The 16,858-nt window shown below is 36.0% G+C and overlaps 1 protein-coding gene across 8 annotated transcripts in view; it reads right to left on the bottom strand.

Moving 5' to 3' along the window:
- Positions 1–16,858, bottom strand: part of dpr20 (defective proboscis extension response 20) — a 524,337-nt gene that overhangs the window by 241,236 nt on the left and 266,243 nt on the right. For 7 of the 8 annotated variants that reach the window (XM_087348564.1, XM_087348576.1, XM_087348577.1 and 4 more), the window contains one exon: positions 679–720. The exons of the other annotated variant lie outside the window; for it this stretch is intronic. The gene's annotated coding sequence lies outside the window, so the exon portion shown is untranslated. The remainder of the gene's footprint in view (positions 1–678; positions 721–16,858) is intronic. 8 annotated transcript variants of the gene reach the window in all.

Below are 16,858 nucleotides of genomic sequence, written 5' to 3'. Positions count from 1 at the left end.
ACGCCCCTGAATTCATATAATAATGGTCAGCTAGAAATTCGCATTCCTGTTATTATCATCATCATTATAGCAGCCATCACCATCGCCATTCGTTGATAGGACACGACCGTAATATGGAGTTTGTAATAATAATATTGTACACAGTTCTGAATAAGATGATAAAAGGATCAGCTGTAATGGTGTTCGGCAGAGCACCGTGTTGTTCAGGTGCTCCGAGAAATGGTAAGTCTGAGAATAATTGACAATTGTAGTGTGTGAGCAGCTTCAGTTTAAACCAAATGTCACTGTTCGATACCAATACGACTAAAAATGTATTATTATTTATTAGAAAATTAATAACATTTTACTTGCTCTTCATTTATGAAAAATCTGTTTTCAAATTCGCATAATATTCTATTTTCGAATCATTTATGTAAATTTAATTTCGTGACGCCTGATCAAAATTTATTGTGAATTTGAATGTAATATTATTCGGAACAGCTATTTTATTATAAGGAGTTAATGCAAACCATTTTCTTCAACTTGCAAAACCAATTCAACTACTTGAAAACGTATTTTACAATCTCTGTCTGTTTATTTCTACATAGGATCAGCAAACTATGAACTACGTTTCTACCAAACGCACAGGACTATGGCCTAATAATGTAGTTTGTTCTAGTAGTTTTAATTTCTACTCACCTCCGGTTTCTTGGTTCGACCATCGGCGTTGCCATGTGAAACCTGTAATTAAATGAAACCGTACACAAACGTTCTGAAAGAAAAATATAAACAGACTATACCTTAACAATTTTAATAAAAATGCATGAAGGAAACATTAGTTACATATTTCCTTATCCTGTCTGAAGGTTCATGTATCGTGTACTCATCTGGTTACGAACTGATAAATATCATACCCATTAAACATTTAACACACCTATTTTATTCCACCTGTCATATTCATTTATGGCTGTATCTGCCAACCGTCAGATGAGAGGAAAGCATAGAATAGTGGAAAGAAAGAATAGAATCCCAGATATTGGCGATGGATTGAATAGTAGTAACAGCGAAGCTGTAGATATGTCGAGAAACGTTAACCATCAAGTAACATTGGACTTACTGGTGTGGCATGACTTATGAAATTTAGAATGGCGTTATTAGATATTTGTTTACCCACGACTCCACTTGCTTAGCCGTGAAAAATCCTATCATTTTCTCATACTACACTAGTCACACTGGAAATCCGTCATAAGAAACATTTGTTAAACAAACTCACACACCCCATTAAATGTCTTGTTTTTGAGAGACTGTACCAAGTTAGATGCATAGCCAAAACTCGACCTCAGTAGCAAATCATAGTTATGAATCAACCCTCAGTTTTGGTCTCGTCTTCATGATGGCCAGTAATGCTTCTAGATACCCCATGCTCGTTAATTTCCTGTTGCCAGCCTCAAGACAGAATTGTCAGATGTTTCTGACATCACAATTATTCGGTAAGAAGCGTGTAGTTAAAAACTCCATGGACATGAAACCAAACCAAACCAAACCATAAATAATGGATTTACATTCATCTACAAAATTCATTTTCAGAATAAACAGAAACCTGACACCGAACGTCGTATTCGCGAGGTCCCGGGTTGAAATTTCGGCTCGGAGACTGAAGTATTTTGTGATTTTCCTCAGGCCATCCAGGCCAGTGCCTTTAACAGGTATCCTTATCATTATTCACTATCGTCCTTAAGTAAACTGTAAATAAATAAACAAATGCCCTGATGATTTTATGGACTGTATTAGTCGTAAATTCGGCGAACAATTCGCACAAGACGATGTTGTTATAAGAAAGGAGAATGATAAATATACATGTAAAATATATTAAGATTGTACATGATATGCGATGCTGTACATGGAACCTTTGAAAGCAAAACAAGGAGTTAACAAATTAACTGCTAGTTACGAAAGAAATATAGCGATTTGGACCACATGACAGAGAACTTACTGAATGAATATCTGAGACCTGAGAAAGTATATATTGAATTGTGCCAACAGCCTCTTCGGAGGGAGGATGAGTGGGTGGAGGTTCAGGGCACCCTGATACACTTGGGGTGAGAAATCACCCCTAAAGGCGGTACCCGGATAGGTCAACGGCAAAGGATGCTGAAGGCAAGGGGAATCCACCGCATTAAAGATCCTCAGGATTACCCAAGTATCAGCAGCTCAGAAAGAGCTGCTGCCAACCAATCCAAGGATTGATTACAAAAGAAGAAGACGCCATATTAGTAACACTTTGTGTATTGTTGGTATCCAGTGTATGCATGTCGTTTGTTTGAAAGGAGGCACAAATTTTTCTATAAAATTGACAGTCAATATGATTTTATTAGTTCAGTTTTCCATAGCACTGGTCAACACGTAAAATGTTATAAAAACGAAACTAACCAATCTTGATTAATTTTAGGCTGCTGAACACGAAAATTACATTAAAATTTGTCGATTGGCTCCCGTTTTCGAATAACAGTTGGGGTCTCATGTTAGCGAGTTACTCTAAATTATTATCGGTTATAGTACCACCAGCAGCAATGGCAAACCACTTCTGGATCATCTGCCAAGAACGTATATGAACAGGTCCCAGTCCGAGAAAAGGATGGAAGGATCCTGTTCATATTGACCTGTCGTCAGACAGAACACTAAATAAATAATATAAATAGTACCACCACGCTCTTAAAACGTGATCAGCAACAGTCACCCCACTCTGCATTACGTGATAAGTTGTTGCCGCTTCAAATTCATCTTCAACTTTTGCAGTATTCTTCGAATTCGGCCAGGTACTGGGTGATTTGTTCCCAGTTAACGGTCCTCTGTGATATTCCTACTTTTTGCGCAGTATTTGTGTCGTGTAAGATTAAAATGTCCGTAATTGTGTGAATAGTCCGAATAACGTCTGTTACGTATGTGGAGAAGTTACGTTTTCTTCAGTAGAGTGTACGTTAACTAAGCCATAAAAAAGGCTTGCGCATTGTAGTTTGGGTGTAAATTAGGCGATCAGGACAAGAACTGGGCTCCACACATATACTGCACTACCTGTTCATCAGAACTCAAACCGTTGGTGAATTGTAAAGGACGTTCTGAGCCTTTCGCAGTGCCCATAGTATGGAGGGATCCAACAAATCACATCACAGACTGTTATTTTTATTTGAAAAGGGGTAACAATGAATGAAAAGTGGACACTTACGTACCCAAATATACCATTTGTAATTCGCCCCGTCCCTCACGGTGAACTATTACCTATTCCTGAACCGCCCGAAAGTTTTATGTAGAGTCTGATGAAGATGAAGACACTGGTGATGCTCATGTTGAGCTTGATATAAACGAAGAAGTACAGTAGCCGTCTACGTCAAGGGATCCAGCATTTTGTACAAAACTCTATCCTTCTGAACCACATAAGATCACAGAAAGTGAGCTTAATGACCTCATCAGTGACCTAGAACTGCCGAAGAATGGGGCAGAGCTTTTGGCCTCGAGGCTACAACAGTGGAATCTTCTAGATCACTCTGTGAAAGTGACAACATTTCGTACTCGAAATAATGACTGTGATAAATTTTATCAAACAGAAAGTGAACTCACTGACTTCTTATGGAAAATTGGGGTGCAATATGTCATTGAAGATGCATATCTTACACTCACACCTGGATTTCTTCCCGTCAAACTGTGGTGCCGTCAGCGACGAACATGGTGAGCGCTTCCATCAAGACATCTCAGCGATGGAGCAAAGATACAAAAGCAAATGAAGTGCCGCCATGTTAGCTGATTATTGTCGGATGGTGAAAAGAGATGCTCCAGTAACTAACTATAAACAAAAGACAAAGAGGCGCCGTGTTTTACAAAGATGTGTTTGTAGCTACATCTTACTGCCATGTACTAAAAAATACCTTGTATAAATAAAACAAACTAGTTTTTTTCGAAAATAAGAGCCAATCTGTCAATGTAAGCACTGTTTCTGTGTTTATCACCCCAAAATCTATAGATTCAACTTATTTTGATGCCCATAACAATAAATTACCTATAATTTGTTGCACAGTGTAGTGGGCCCTCTTGTTACTCATAAGTCCGATAATGAAAATTTCGTTAATATAAAATGAGTTAACGGCGGTGAGTCTGAGGATGCCTGTCATCTGAGTTGTTGCGCCGTTTAGTCTGATAGAAGTTCACCGACGTATCAGAAGTTCGTTTCTTTCATCATCACGGCACTCATCATCCTGATTATGGAGGTAGCAAACACTTCCGAAACGTCGGAAAACTTCTACCAGACAGACTACACGGCGCAATAACAAAGAAGACGGCAACCTTCAGATTTGGACCGTTTAAAAGATAAAGATGTCAATGACACGACTTAAGTAAGACTTGAGGTTCTCACAGCGGTGAGTATAAAGATTTCCGTCTTCTGGGTTGTTGAGCTGTGAAGTCTGGTCGATGTTAACCAACGTTTCAGAGATCATACTGCCTCCGTCATCTGGGCAACAACCCAGAAGACGGAAATCTTGACACGACTTAAATTTCAATACAAATCCTTTAACAGCTGCCTTTACTGTTCCTGTAAATTACAGTATCATATTATAAATGTAAATTGTACAAACAGAGTTAGTAATTAAACTGAGTAGAGGAATTATTACGATAGTTTTAAGTTCTATATAATTCTTAGGCATAATTTCTGTGTAACACATATAGTCAGACTGTACATTATACGCAGATAAACGAACAGGAAATGAGTTGACTTTGGAAGCAACTTGCATGGAAAGAAATATAAAAAGCAACGTGGGGATGAGTGTTGGCAAAGAAACCTGTTTCGCATTAGAAAGTCTCTGATTCCTCTTTTGTCCCGAAAACCAGTTATCGTAAAACTTTATGTGGTTTACTTTAATCGTTTCAGGTTCAAGGATAGTGCCATAACTTAGGCCACGATCAATATAATTTAAAATTAAATATTAGCATTCAACACTGTACAGTCCATGCAGCTGATGGCTCAGTTACGTAAATTTAATGATCTTAAAACCTTGCTTACCGTGTAGTATCGAATTTAAACACATAAAAACACGTAAATAAACCAACGGTTTACGCATTGAAACACTTTAAAACACATTGTGCCAGACGCGTTTCAACCTCATGAGGTCATCATCAGTGGCGCGATGTATTAAATCGGTCCTTAAAATCCATATAATTCACACAATGTATTGTCACAAAACACTGTGTATAAAGATTGCATTCTGATCCTTAAAGTCATGTTCATAAACCACTGTTTTGTAATACAACACTTTATCTTTTGTGTTGCACAAGAAGTGGTGTATTATCCCATTGAGTCACTCATATGCGCTTGGTCGTGTCATTGTTTTATTCGAGGTGGAGGCGTTCTTGTGTTGCAGCACTATGTCTAAATTTAATGACGAGAAATAAACTGGATAATTTAGTTATTTGATAGCTAGTTTTCCGAACAAATTGAACAAATACTGGAAGAGAACAGAACAAAACACGTTTTCTTTTCCTTCACTCTATGGATTAGGCAATCTTTCATTTTATTTAAATGTTGCAGCCAATTATTAAGACATTGCTTTATTATATAAAGTACAAGGTACGTATCATTTATGGTCTAATTTTGTACAGCCTTTGATATACCATAGGAAATTAATTTCAGTACTTTGTATTCCGTTCTGGACTTTCTAAGTGGGTACTCAACTTTCATTCCTCTGTATCCATTGTCTTGAAAAATATCAACCTTCAGAATTTAAGAATAATTAATTTTAAGACAGACCCAGAGTCGTAATTTAACCTTCAGAGGCCGTAAGCTATATGAAGTTTAAGATACCCAAAAAAATTCGAAAGTCCTAATATACATTTAATTATTCTGACTGAATAAGAACATTAAAATAAACATGAGACCGATGTGAATGAAAGCAATATACTATCATTTGAGTTCAAATATGACTATGTAAATCTAAACATTAAATTTTAAATGCATTTTTAAGGTTCTTCATATCGTAAGGCTATAAACTGCAGCCTACTTAGCGTAAGCTTAAGTCTGGCACCGAATAAACTTACTGTACGAAATTTTAGTATCACCGTAATTTTAAAATATTTGAGAACAATACAATGAGAATGAAAGGGCCAAAGGCATGTGAAATGCACTTGGCATTCTAAAAGAAATAAATGCATGCCAAATATTAATTGGAATCTCTGAAAGGAAGAGACCAAATGGAATATTAACAAATACAGGAAAAGATAATGTTGAAACAATTTTGTAAACAATATACTGTTTTCACTTGTCTCTGAATAATATCCTTTAGCGTGTTCTTCTGAAAATGGTAATGACTCTTCGATTTCAACCTAGTTTCGTGATCAACAGAGCAGGAGGAGACGTTCATAAGTTTAATTAATTAATATATAGAATTTAATATTTATAAAATAAGTGCATGGCTATATAAAATTGGAAAAATGCTGCAACGAAGACCTCGGAAATGATCTAAAGATAGACCCAGAAAGTAATAAAATTCTGGAATATCGACTGAAGTTCTTTAACATAACTGAATAACGAGACATCCCAAAAACCGTTTTGAAGTATAAATATAAAATCGGAGTAAACCGAGGAGAAGGTAATGTGTCCACTGATTCTGGAAGAGGTATTAAGGCTTATGCCCTGAAATAATTATTTCAAAATAAACGTAATTCACGATTCTAAAAAGGTTTCATTATATTTTGAGGAATTCTGGATTATATTTCTACTTCATATGGAATTGTATTGCACGTAATGTTACGTATATAATAATCGGAAATATTTGTTCAATAATAATGCTCTTCTATAGATATTGCTCTTATTTTCAATTAAATTTCGTAAAACATTATACATAAAGTGGGCCTAAGTAACCATCGTACTGCATCCCGATGCAAAATGATACACTAATAAAATTTTTTTATTTATATGACGATTCTGAAAGGTGACAAGAGAGTTCTCAAATATGGCGAGGAGGTTGAACCTTCCAATTCTGTTTATTATAGGTCGAAGGAGGAATTTCAATTTCTGCCTCTTTCTACGTTTCTGGAACTCTTAATAATAGCATCTGATTATATGATATAATTTGCCATCCACTCCTTATCCAATATCTGGAGAATGCAATTCGATGTGGATGACGCGTTTCTTACAGAGAGGCTGAAAATGAATTCTGAGATTTATGAGGGAAATGCGACCAGACAGGTCTAGAAGCTAAAGAATGGATTGCATTCTTAAGCAGTTAATGCAAAGGGTGAAGGGAATGATCCGAGCAGCTAAAAATATTTATTTGAAAAAACGGCATATAGAAATTAAATTTACACCAGTGGAAGTAGAAATTCAAAATAACTATTTTGTATGCGAGGAGAGTGTTTTAATGTCAGAAGTGACAACTAGGAGAGCAACTGATTAAAGAGCACTAAGTTGGTGACTCAATCCGAAAAAGGGAACTGAAGTCGCACATTGAAGATATTTGTAAAACTTATTCCGAAAAACACATTAAACAATGGTCACAGATTTTGTAAAATGGAAGTCAAGCACATAAAACCCTTTTCTTCTAGTTAACTCACCATTTTTGTGCTAAGTAAACAATTGCGCTCCAAGTGACCATCGCTAGTTAGACTTAACAACACCACTTCTCCGGGCATACTAAAAGAAAAGCATGTTTTAAAATTTAATTTAAGTGTCTAAGTGTCTTTTCTGTTTGCCGCTTAGTTTTTGCTAAATATATACTTGAAACCGCTCAGATAATTTTTGTTTTCTTCGTTATGTAAAGAAACATGCCCTTTCATTAACGCTTCAGTGCAGATAATTTCGCAATATAAAGTAGCCTGAAAAATGTTTGCTTTGTTACCTACAATGTCAGAATGTGTATATACTAGATGTAATTACTTTATAAAGTATATTTTGTGTAACTAAAAGAAAAAAAAGGAAGAAATACTAGTCTTTATTTGCCAGGATATCTGAAATAAAAATAGTGCCTCCAGAGCTCGAAACAAAATACGTCATACAGTCAATTGAATAATGTCGAGTCATCACCATAAAACTGCCAACGTGCTTGGCTCTTTTGTTTACCTATTTCGCCATCAATGGCTTTTCTTTGTATCTTATTCCAGTCTGTCTGTAAATTATTGTTATGAGTCTGATACTAGTGTACACTTCATCCTTCTGCGATTTGTCTTCACGATCGTCATCTCTTATGCTGTTATTCAACATTCCTCGTTTATATTCATTTAAAGGCATGTCAACAAGAGATGATTTTGGATATCCTAATGTGTTGGTTGATATTCGTTGTTTATAAGAAATATAATGTTAGCAATTTTTTTCTGTTACATATATTTGGAAATATTCTTTGCAAATAAAGCATTGATCTATAACATTCAATGACTGATTGTTATAAATTGACAAAGAACCTAAATGAGCGCACATTTTTTAAGTCCTGTTACAAGAAACTGTTTACACTCAGCAGCAGCCATGTTTGTTTAGGACACCATAATCCAAAGACAAATTTAGTGACATCGTGAAATCTGTGAGTGTTACCAGAAGAAAACTATTCTCCGTATTAAACAAAATGTCAGTGAGTCTCACATATTATATTGTAGAACATATATACAACAGTATGGCGTCATAATTATATTACTGAAGATGGCAAAACTGAATAATAATCATACATACACCGCCGTCTGCTCTGAAATCCGTAGTATTATTTTAAATTACCCGTTTCTTTGTTCCCTTTTATGTCTAAATTGTGTTACTTAATAGATTAACAATTGTCAGAGAACATTGTCATATCGTACAAGGGAAATTTTACTTAAATTATTGGAGTATTTTAATATAATTAACGGATATATAACGATTAAAGTAGAAAATTCTTAAGTCACACGGAATTACGCTGTGAAGTAGGTAAATAAATCATTTGTTGTTCAAGAATACGCTTGTCAAAGCACAATTTGTTGGTGCATCTGTAAACTGCACCCTTGCCAAATTCTATGTACCCATTCATAATGAGTTATCGTCATCAAGTCAGAAACCAAACTAGAAACGTATTAAAAATTTTGCTATTGATTCAGGAATAAACAATACAGAACCAAAATACACAGTAGTGTATAAAATTGTGCTTCTTATCTTCTTATCTCATAAGTTTTTAGGAATCATATGTGAGTGACTTATTCTAAAATTATGAAGGCGTCTTTTCTTCGGTGTCGTCATGTTTTCTGTATAATAATTAAATGGGCTAGACTCGCATACATTCTTGAGAATAACTGCGTAGCGATAAATATGAATTGTATGTCTCGGGTTGCAATTATTAATTGTACCTGTTGCTGAAATTATTTACATTTTTCAGCTGTGTAACAAACCTGAACATAATTTATGTATGTTCAGATTTAAGGAACAAACGCATATTAAACTTTAGAGTTAAAATAAATTCTTACCGATTTCACCTTTGAGATTGTGTGTGGTTTACACTGTACCTAAAATACGAACCTTTATCACATGATTGAGTCTGAATCTTTAGTTTTGTTACATGGTGTATGTATTTTGTAAGGGATAGTGTACTTGTACACTTGATAGTTAAACGCTTATTATCTGCAATTTGTTGCTGGATTTGAAGTTCCAGCTTGTTTGTGGTTATATTGGATAATAGTCAACTAACATTTGTGTAATTATAGCTACACTGTTCCTCTCGTTTGCTTTCAACATTTGTGTGAATTTCCATATTTGTGATCAACAACAAATGGCATTTCGAATGCACAAATTCGAACCGAATTCTGCATGGACAGCTGTCCCCTGAATAGTGCGTGCAATGCATTGCGAAGATACGTACGGAAATATGTATGCGTTACACATATGTGTTTATAGAATAAATTATTATGCGCACAGGTTATCAGTAGCGGTAATCCTCATACAAAAATACGCAACAAAAGTTAAATAAAATACGATATCTGTTGATATATGTCACCGTCGGGCAAGACGACAGTGGATTACACGCAAACAAGATAATGATATACACGATATATACGATGATTTAAACAAGTTTATTTGTTTACTTCTCACGGCTTTGTGCATTGACGCTTACGATAAGCGTCGCGCATCTCATGGTATTTTCTTATACACACCGAAACATTTCGGCATCGACAGTTATTCCAGCTTTGGGAAGTTTCTACGAGATGTTTGATACTCATGGGAGCAAATGCTTCCATTGGAATAAATCCAACAGAATGAGATAGGGCGACTGTGAAGGTCATGTAATGTTCCCTCCAGGTACAATTCACATTCTTGTGCAAGTCCCGAGTAGTCTCAATTTCACCTGAAATGAAACACTTTTTGCTTGAAAATTCTGTTTCTCAAAATATTTGTTGCATTTTCAGTGGTTGGTGCCTGTACACTACGTGGATGACCTGCATTGACGTGTGCGGGTGATTCAAGAATTAGTTTCCCTAAGACGCTGCTCTAAATATTTAAACACATTATCTTATGAGATTTGAGGTTTTTGCGGTTGAAGGATGTCGATGCTGTTCTTTTGGGTTTGTAGAGTCGCCGGTTGATGCGAAACCTGAAAATGGAGACAGCTTGTTTCTCTGAAAAGCTGACATCTACCGACGACTCTACACAAGCCCTAAACCCAGAATAATATGAAAACATTAGGATCATGATAACGTGCAGGAAGACGTTGAACGTATTTCCATGGAGCTCGGCTGCAACAGCATTCCAGCATTAGGAGCATGTCGCTGTAATCGTCGCGTGTGTATTCCATGACCCTTCGAATACAACTCAGCCTTGTTGTGATATGCGTGTCTACTACACTAGGGGCAAAATAACTACTACTAGATAAGGTCTGTGTGTGCTTGTGTACAAGTAGCATCGATAGCATCACTGCTGGGCGCTACGTGTTCCCTCCATTTGACGGTGACCATTATCTCGAAAACTGAACATCATACGAATATTTGCTTACCGCTGGAGCGTATTTTTATACAACGAACGGAGAGATTTTGCGCGATTCTTTCAACCCTGTCTATATGTGTGTGTGCGTGTCTATATAAATTCACACATAAAAATTTTTCACTGGCTGCTTTACATTTACCAACAGTAGTTCTATGAAACATGAAAGAAATATGTTAAAAGTTTACAAAATATGTATTAGAAGCCCTTCTTTTGTTGTGAAATTTCTATGTTATTTGATGTACTACCGTAGTCTGGTATATACTGAATGATGCTTCAAAATAACTTACTTCTTCCATCATCAGGGAGACTTATGACTATAGCCCTACGCATATGAAACGTAATTTTCACTTCTCAATTGTTAATATTATAATCTTCATTTCAGTCAAAAGTGTATGATTTCAAGTAACGTATCACAAGTTCACTCTCTTGCCTTTTTAGACTTTTAATTATAAGTTGACGTAATTTTGAAATCATAAATATTGTATTTGGAAACTAAATTTAGGGGCCCCACAATTCTAAAATAGATTGTGGTTTGCATAAATTCATCTAACTGGGAGTAAAAAGTAATAATTTAGTTTCGAATTTTGGCACTCTTCAGTTCCAGTTAACCCAATTGCAATAAATACTGGAATAAGAATCGAAAGGTGTTTTTAGAAAATTTCCATACCACGTCAGTTGTTTAAGTAAACTGGGTCTGTGTACTGTTTCTCTTTGCAAGTAAGTAGAAACATTACGCTACGTACCAGAAACGTGCCACCTAATTACCATCCCAGGAATGGACTATGGAGAAATATAACTTCTGTCTCTAATTAAATACGGAGTGACGCGTTCATACAAGTTTGTAACTTCAATTTAACCTTTAAGGGAAGAATTTGTGTGAAGTATTATTTCGGTAACGACAGACTTCATAACTGTCAGAATAGTTTTAATTGGCTTCTTTGACCTGAGTCATTTTGAAAGTTAAAAGGTGGCGACTGACTTGTAACATTTACTCGTAATGTAACATTCGCGGCGAGCATGTTACATTACACCACAACTGGTGAGGCGTATCGAATGCTCGTTTTGAACGCTCGGCTCGACTGTGCTCGTGTGTGCTCCATTCATTTCATTTAATATGTCGGACGTGGAGGTTGTGTTATCTTTGTTTCATTTAATACGCTACTCTTATCTAAAGAACTCGTGGATGTTCGTTACGACGCCGCTCGACTGACTGACTGACTTGTAATGTAACACTCAAAGGGATTCGCGAAAAAACCGACAACACGATGGAGCGCCCGCGAGCGTGAGCAGCTCGCATCGAGCGGCTCCGTTCGCTGTCTTCACTTGTGTAATGCTCGATTTGTAACACGTTACATTACAGGCAAATGTTACAAGTCAGTCGCCACCTAAAGAGGAAGTATGAACCTAAAAACACGAGCATTTCTTATTCTCAAGAAGTGTGTTTAATACACAGTTTGATTCACATAGAACGCTCCAATTACACTATAGTCAGTTAGGAAATCTGAGAGTGCATTTATTATATAAAAATCGATCTTAATGAAACAGAATATTAGATTGCGAATTGGATTCAACTGGCTTCGAGTAGAGCCTGTGGCGAATCGTACTAACCCTGCAGTGAGTTAAAGAGGGAGAAATTTACTGACGAACGGAAGTTTTATCTGCTTGTCATGAAGGGCTGTATTCCATGGAATTGATTCGCAGACTACAGTATTAATAAAATGGGTACAAATTGATCTATAAAAAATATAATTTTTTTTACTATTACCTTCCGTTCCTTACCTGTTCTTTTGCATTGTCTTTAATAAATATATTGTTGTTTTCTATATTTATGCGTTATGTACCAGGTAGAGTATATTATTTTAATATAATAAAATATAATGTATTCGAAGAAAATATAACAGCGAAAGAAGCCAAGTGAAATAAATAAGCGAAAATGTACGCTTAGAGAATTTGAACAGGATTTTCAGTATATCACGAGGTGATATAGAATGTGGGTTTTCATTTACATATCTCTTTAAGTAAATGTATAAATCGTTGAGGTGGTAGAAGAACCATTTCCATCATCCTGTCGTAGCCAGGTAGGGATTCTAATCTAAAGCCTTGAATCTAATTTCGGAAGCATTCAGAAAATGAAAAGGAACAAAGACAATAACATAACTTGCACAACAGAGCATTATAAGAGCTCCTGCGCTAACGATACACGTGAACGAAAACCCACAGAATGCTTGGAGATAACTCTTAGCTATGCTCATGGACCACTTGCAGAAGAACGTAACAAGTTTCTCAAAGGACTTGCTGATTTTTCTCGGGCACTCTCATTCACAATGTGGTTGCGAGGAGAGAACACTTTAATGTACGTATACCTAAACGTATTACTTCTGTATTGTTCTCTCTCCATTGTAGATAATTTGTCTAAAAATTTCGGAATTGTTTACTTTATCAATTCCCCACGATCAATAATGTTATTTTTAAATTCTTACGTATAAAAGTCGGAAGATTTTCTGTAATTATTCGGATCATAGAGTGCTTTGCAACACCATATGTACTACAGAACAGGATGAAAAGCATGATCATGAGGGAAATAAATGTAGAAGAGAGGATGGTATTAAAAAGTATTTTACATAACTATGGTTTTAGAGTGTGGACTAATTTAAAATAAACAAGAATTTGTTCGGTGAACATGACACTGAAATTTTGTGCTTTATAAACAGAAATTTTTTTGAAACAACTAAGCTACCAGCAGCTTCTAAATAAAGACTTTACAATACACGCAATTCCATTCATTGCAGCCGTCATTTTCATCCAAACATAGCAGGTTATTTGAATAAACACCCTAAGAAGTCGCCAAGAAATAAGTCCGGTGAGGTCGGGTTCGGAGATCGCGGTGGCCAAAAGCCACGAGCCATGCGCCCACCAAAATAATCTTGCAGCAAACTCTGTTCTCAGTGTGGGCGTCACGCATCATTTTCAAACCAGCAAACCAATGTCTGTAAAATTTGTGGGACGCCGGACATGTTTCATATCACAGACTCTAAATGTACAACGAAATTGTGTTACCAATTGCTGTGTTGTTGTCTTGTACGGTAGTTCCTTGCCAGGATACGCACTGATTAAAGAACAGCAGAAAACTATCTGGATGAGGATTAATGTTTGGAACGAACACAAATTCTGCTGGCGAATGTACCATCTCCATAGCTTTTCAGTAACTGGAGTGAACAGCGGCCTAGAAGTTAGAGTGACAGTGACTCGAATTTTGCGAGGAAGGTTGGGTAGAGTCTAATAAACGGCATGCCTTTGGATGTGGAATTATGATGTCGTGTGTTTGCGGTTTTACCTGTCTGTACAGTTGCCATATTCTGTGTTGGTATCAAAGCGAAAGTTCATACTAAAAGAGCCCGTTGCTTCCTTATTTATGACTGTGTCTATAGGAGAAGTGATTTATATGACAGTTTCCAAATGATTTATGGGAACATTGGAAGTATTCTGCAGATGATAAAAATGCTAATGCAAATATTGAAAGAATCCTGAACAACACTTTAGATGCTGCACAACAGAAAGCAGAAAATTATTGAACTTGTTATTTTATCAAATGTTTATATCAAATGTATATTTAGCAAACCAATGCACACCGTTAGGACACAATTTCAAGACTGTAAAATGTTTTTTTTAATTATTTGCATGACATTAGATTTTTATTTTATTTGTTTAGTGTATATATTTATTTATGTAATAATTTACATGTATTTTTACAAAATTCTAAATCCTTGGAGCAGAGTCTTTCGTTTGTTCTTGTATTTTATGGAATCCGGAGGTTATTTACATTTTCATAACACCCCGCCTTTTGTCTCTAGTCTAACCCAATACCATCATCCACGCGTGCTACATGCGTGCTCATCGCATCCTCCTTCATTTGGACAATCGCATGCCATAAATTTGCATGTAGCTTCCCGGTTGAATGTTTCTGATTGCGGCCGAATAATTGCCAATTTTTCTACGTATTAGAATTATCCAGAGCTGAAATCTCAGCCCGGTGACTGACTAGTTATTGAGTTTACATGGTATTCTTCAGTCTCTTCTGTTAAATGCGTGTATGGTGTTTTGAATTAGACCACTACCGTTTACTATTATGCCCACTGCAATATTTTAGTCATTAGTTAGCATTTGACGCTATATGGTCTGTGTTTGTGATAGTGTATTTAAGTAAACCATACATAAAAATTGTGTACTCAGAAAAAAAAAGACTCTGTCTCATTCTATGTAGTAATACTCGGCTGGGTTAAAAAGTGGTTAAGATTGAGAGGCTTGGAATTATCTTGAGTAGAAATAGTCTTGCTGGAGTTTTATAAACTAGGGTACATAGACATAATTAGTAATGTTGACAATATTGGGCGAAACTCACGACTTTCAAATTTCCCAATCGAGGTCTCCAGACACAAAATGCGGAAATATTTCCCTTTACATGATGTGGAATTGAAATTTAAGATCTGGGGATTCAGGGAACTAAAAAAACATTTATCACAATCATGTAGCTATGGAGAACGTACTGAATAACTACAGGGAAAGAAAAATGATGCATCTGATGCGTATTGAACAGGCAGTTCTATAATCCATTGGCTTTAGTATCGTGAGGCGTAGCGGTAAAGTTAAGAAATATTAAATTGCATTCTTTCGAAATCCTGTTGACTTGATTCCAATTGAATATCAGTTCTGGCTTTATTAAAATTATGTTTAAAACTTTTAAAATTAATGGTTCAGTGTCTAGTTTATATAACACAGTGACGTCTGAAAGTTAATTAAATAACTTTATGACTAATGACTGTGGTTAGATCATTTACATTCTCGGAACAGAAAAAAGTGTATTTTGCGAAGCGTCAACATTATGTAGTAGAATCTGTGATGTGGAAAATGACACGATGTCGGCCAAAAAATTAAAATCACAGTCGAAGCTACTTCGCTGCGCGGTAATAACGTTGATTCCTAAACGAAACGCACATCGATCTGATTCACGAATCAGGAGATTTCCTTCCTTTTTTCTATTGCGTCAGATATTAACTTCGCGACAGAATTTTCACAGTTCTGTGCTCCGTAATATTTTCATACCTATATTACTCCTAATTCATTTTCTGGGCTATTTTATTCTGTAGTGCTTTCTATTTTGACGATATTAACGCCGACGTCGCATGAGTATCGACTGTAAAATTGCACTATACTCACTGTGGTTAAATTGGAGATGTAGTCTGTTTACAAACACTTTATTAGGATTAAGTGAATATAGTTTTCCTTTATCTGAGGCTTGTTTCAGGGGTCCTGTGTTTCCGAAACATCGTGTACCAGATATAACCTCAACCAATGGACAATGTCCAAAACAATATCTGAATTAGAAATCAATCGTTTTTCCGAGCATTTATACAAGCATTTCCTAAATTAGACCCCTAAAAACTTTTGGATTCTTGAAGTACTGATTGAACCTTTAATTCTTTCTAGTCCCATGCTCTTTCTAAGTGGATATGCGATTTTAAGTAACTGCCTACAGATATAAACAGAAAGGGTTCAAATATATTATAACTTTGAAAAGTCAGAAAGTCAGAGGCCTACGCAGTGAAAATTCAGATTCTTTTGGTGGTGAGTATAAAGATGGCATGTCTTGTAGGAGGTGGACATTTACCGACGTTTCAGACGTGCTTGCATTCTCCATCTTCAGAGTCATTTATCGCCCTGATGATGGAGGTAACAAGCATCTCTGAAAAGTCAGGTTACCTGGCGCAACATTCCAGGCCTACGTGTCAGGTTTAATTTCTTGTATAATTATCACAAATGTGTTTCAAAGAAAGAATGATTATGTAAAATAAGAAATAATAAATTCTGAGAAATTAAAACTCAATTGCTCTTTGTCTTTTTAATGAGAAGAGC

Source organism: Zootermopsis nevadensis, unplaced genomic scaffold, assembly GCF_977971745.1.
Source record: "Zootermopsis nevadensis isolate Lab colony 2312 unplaced genomic scaffold, Znev_1.0 Znev_ptg000013l, whole genome shotgun sequence".
Classification (NCBI taxonomy): Eukaryota; Metazoa; Arthropoda; class Insecta; order Blattodea; family Termopsidae; genus Zootermopsis; species Zootermopsis nevadensis.
Note: the sequence above shows the minus strand (reverse complement) of the source record. Positions and strands in the feature narration are given on the sequence as shown.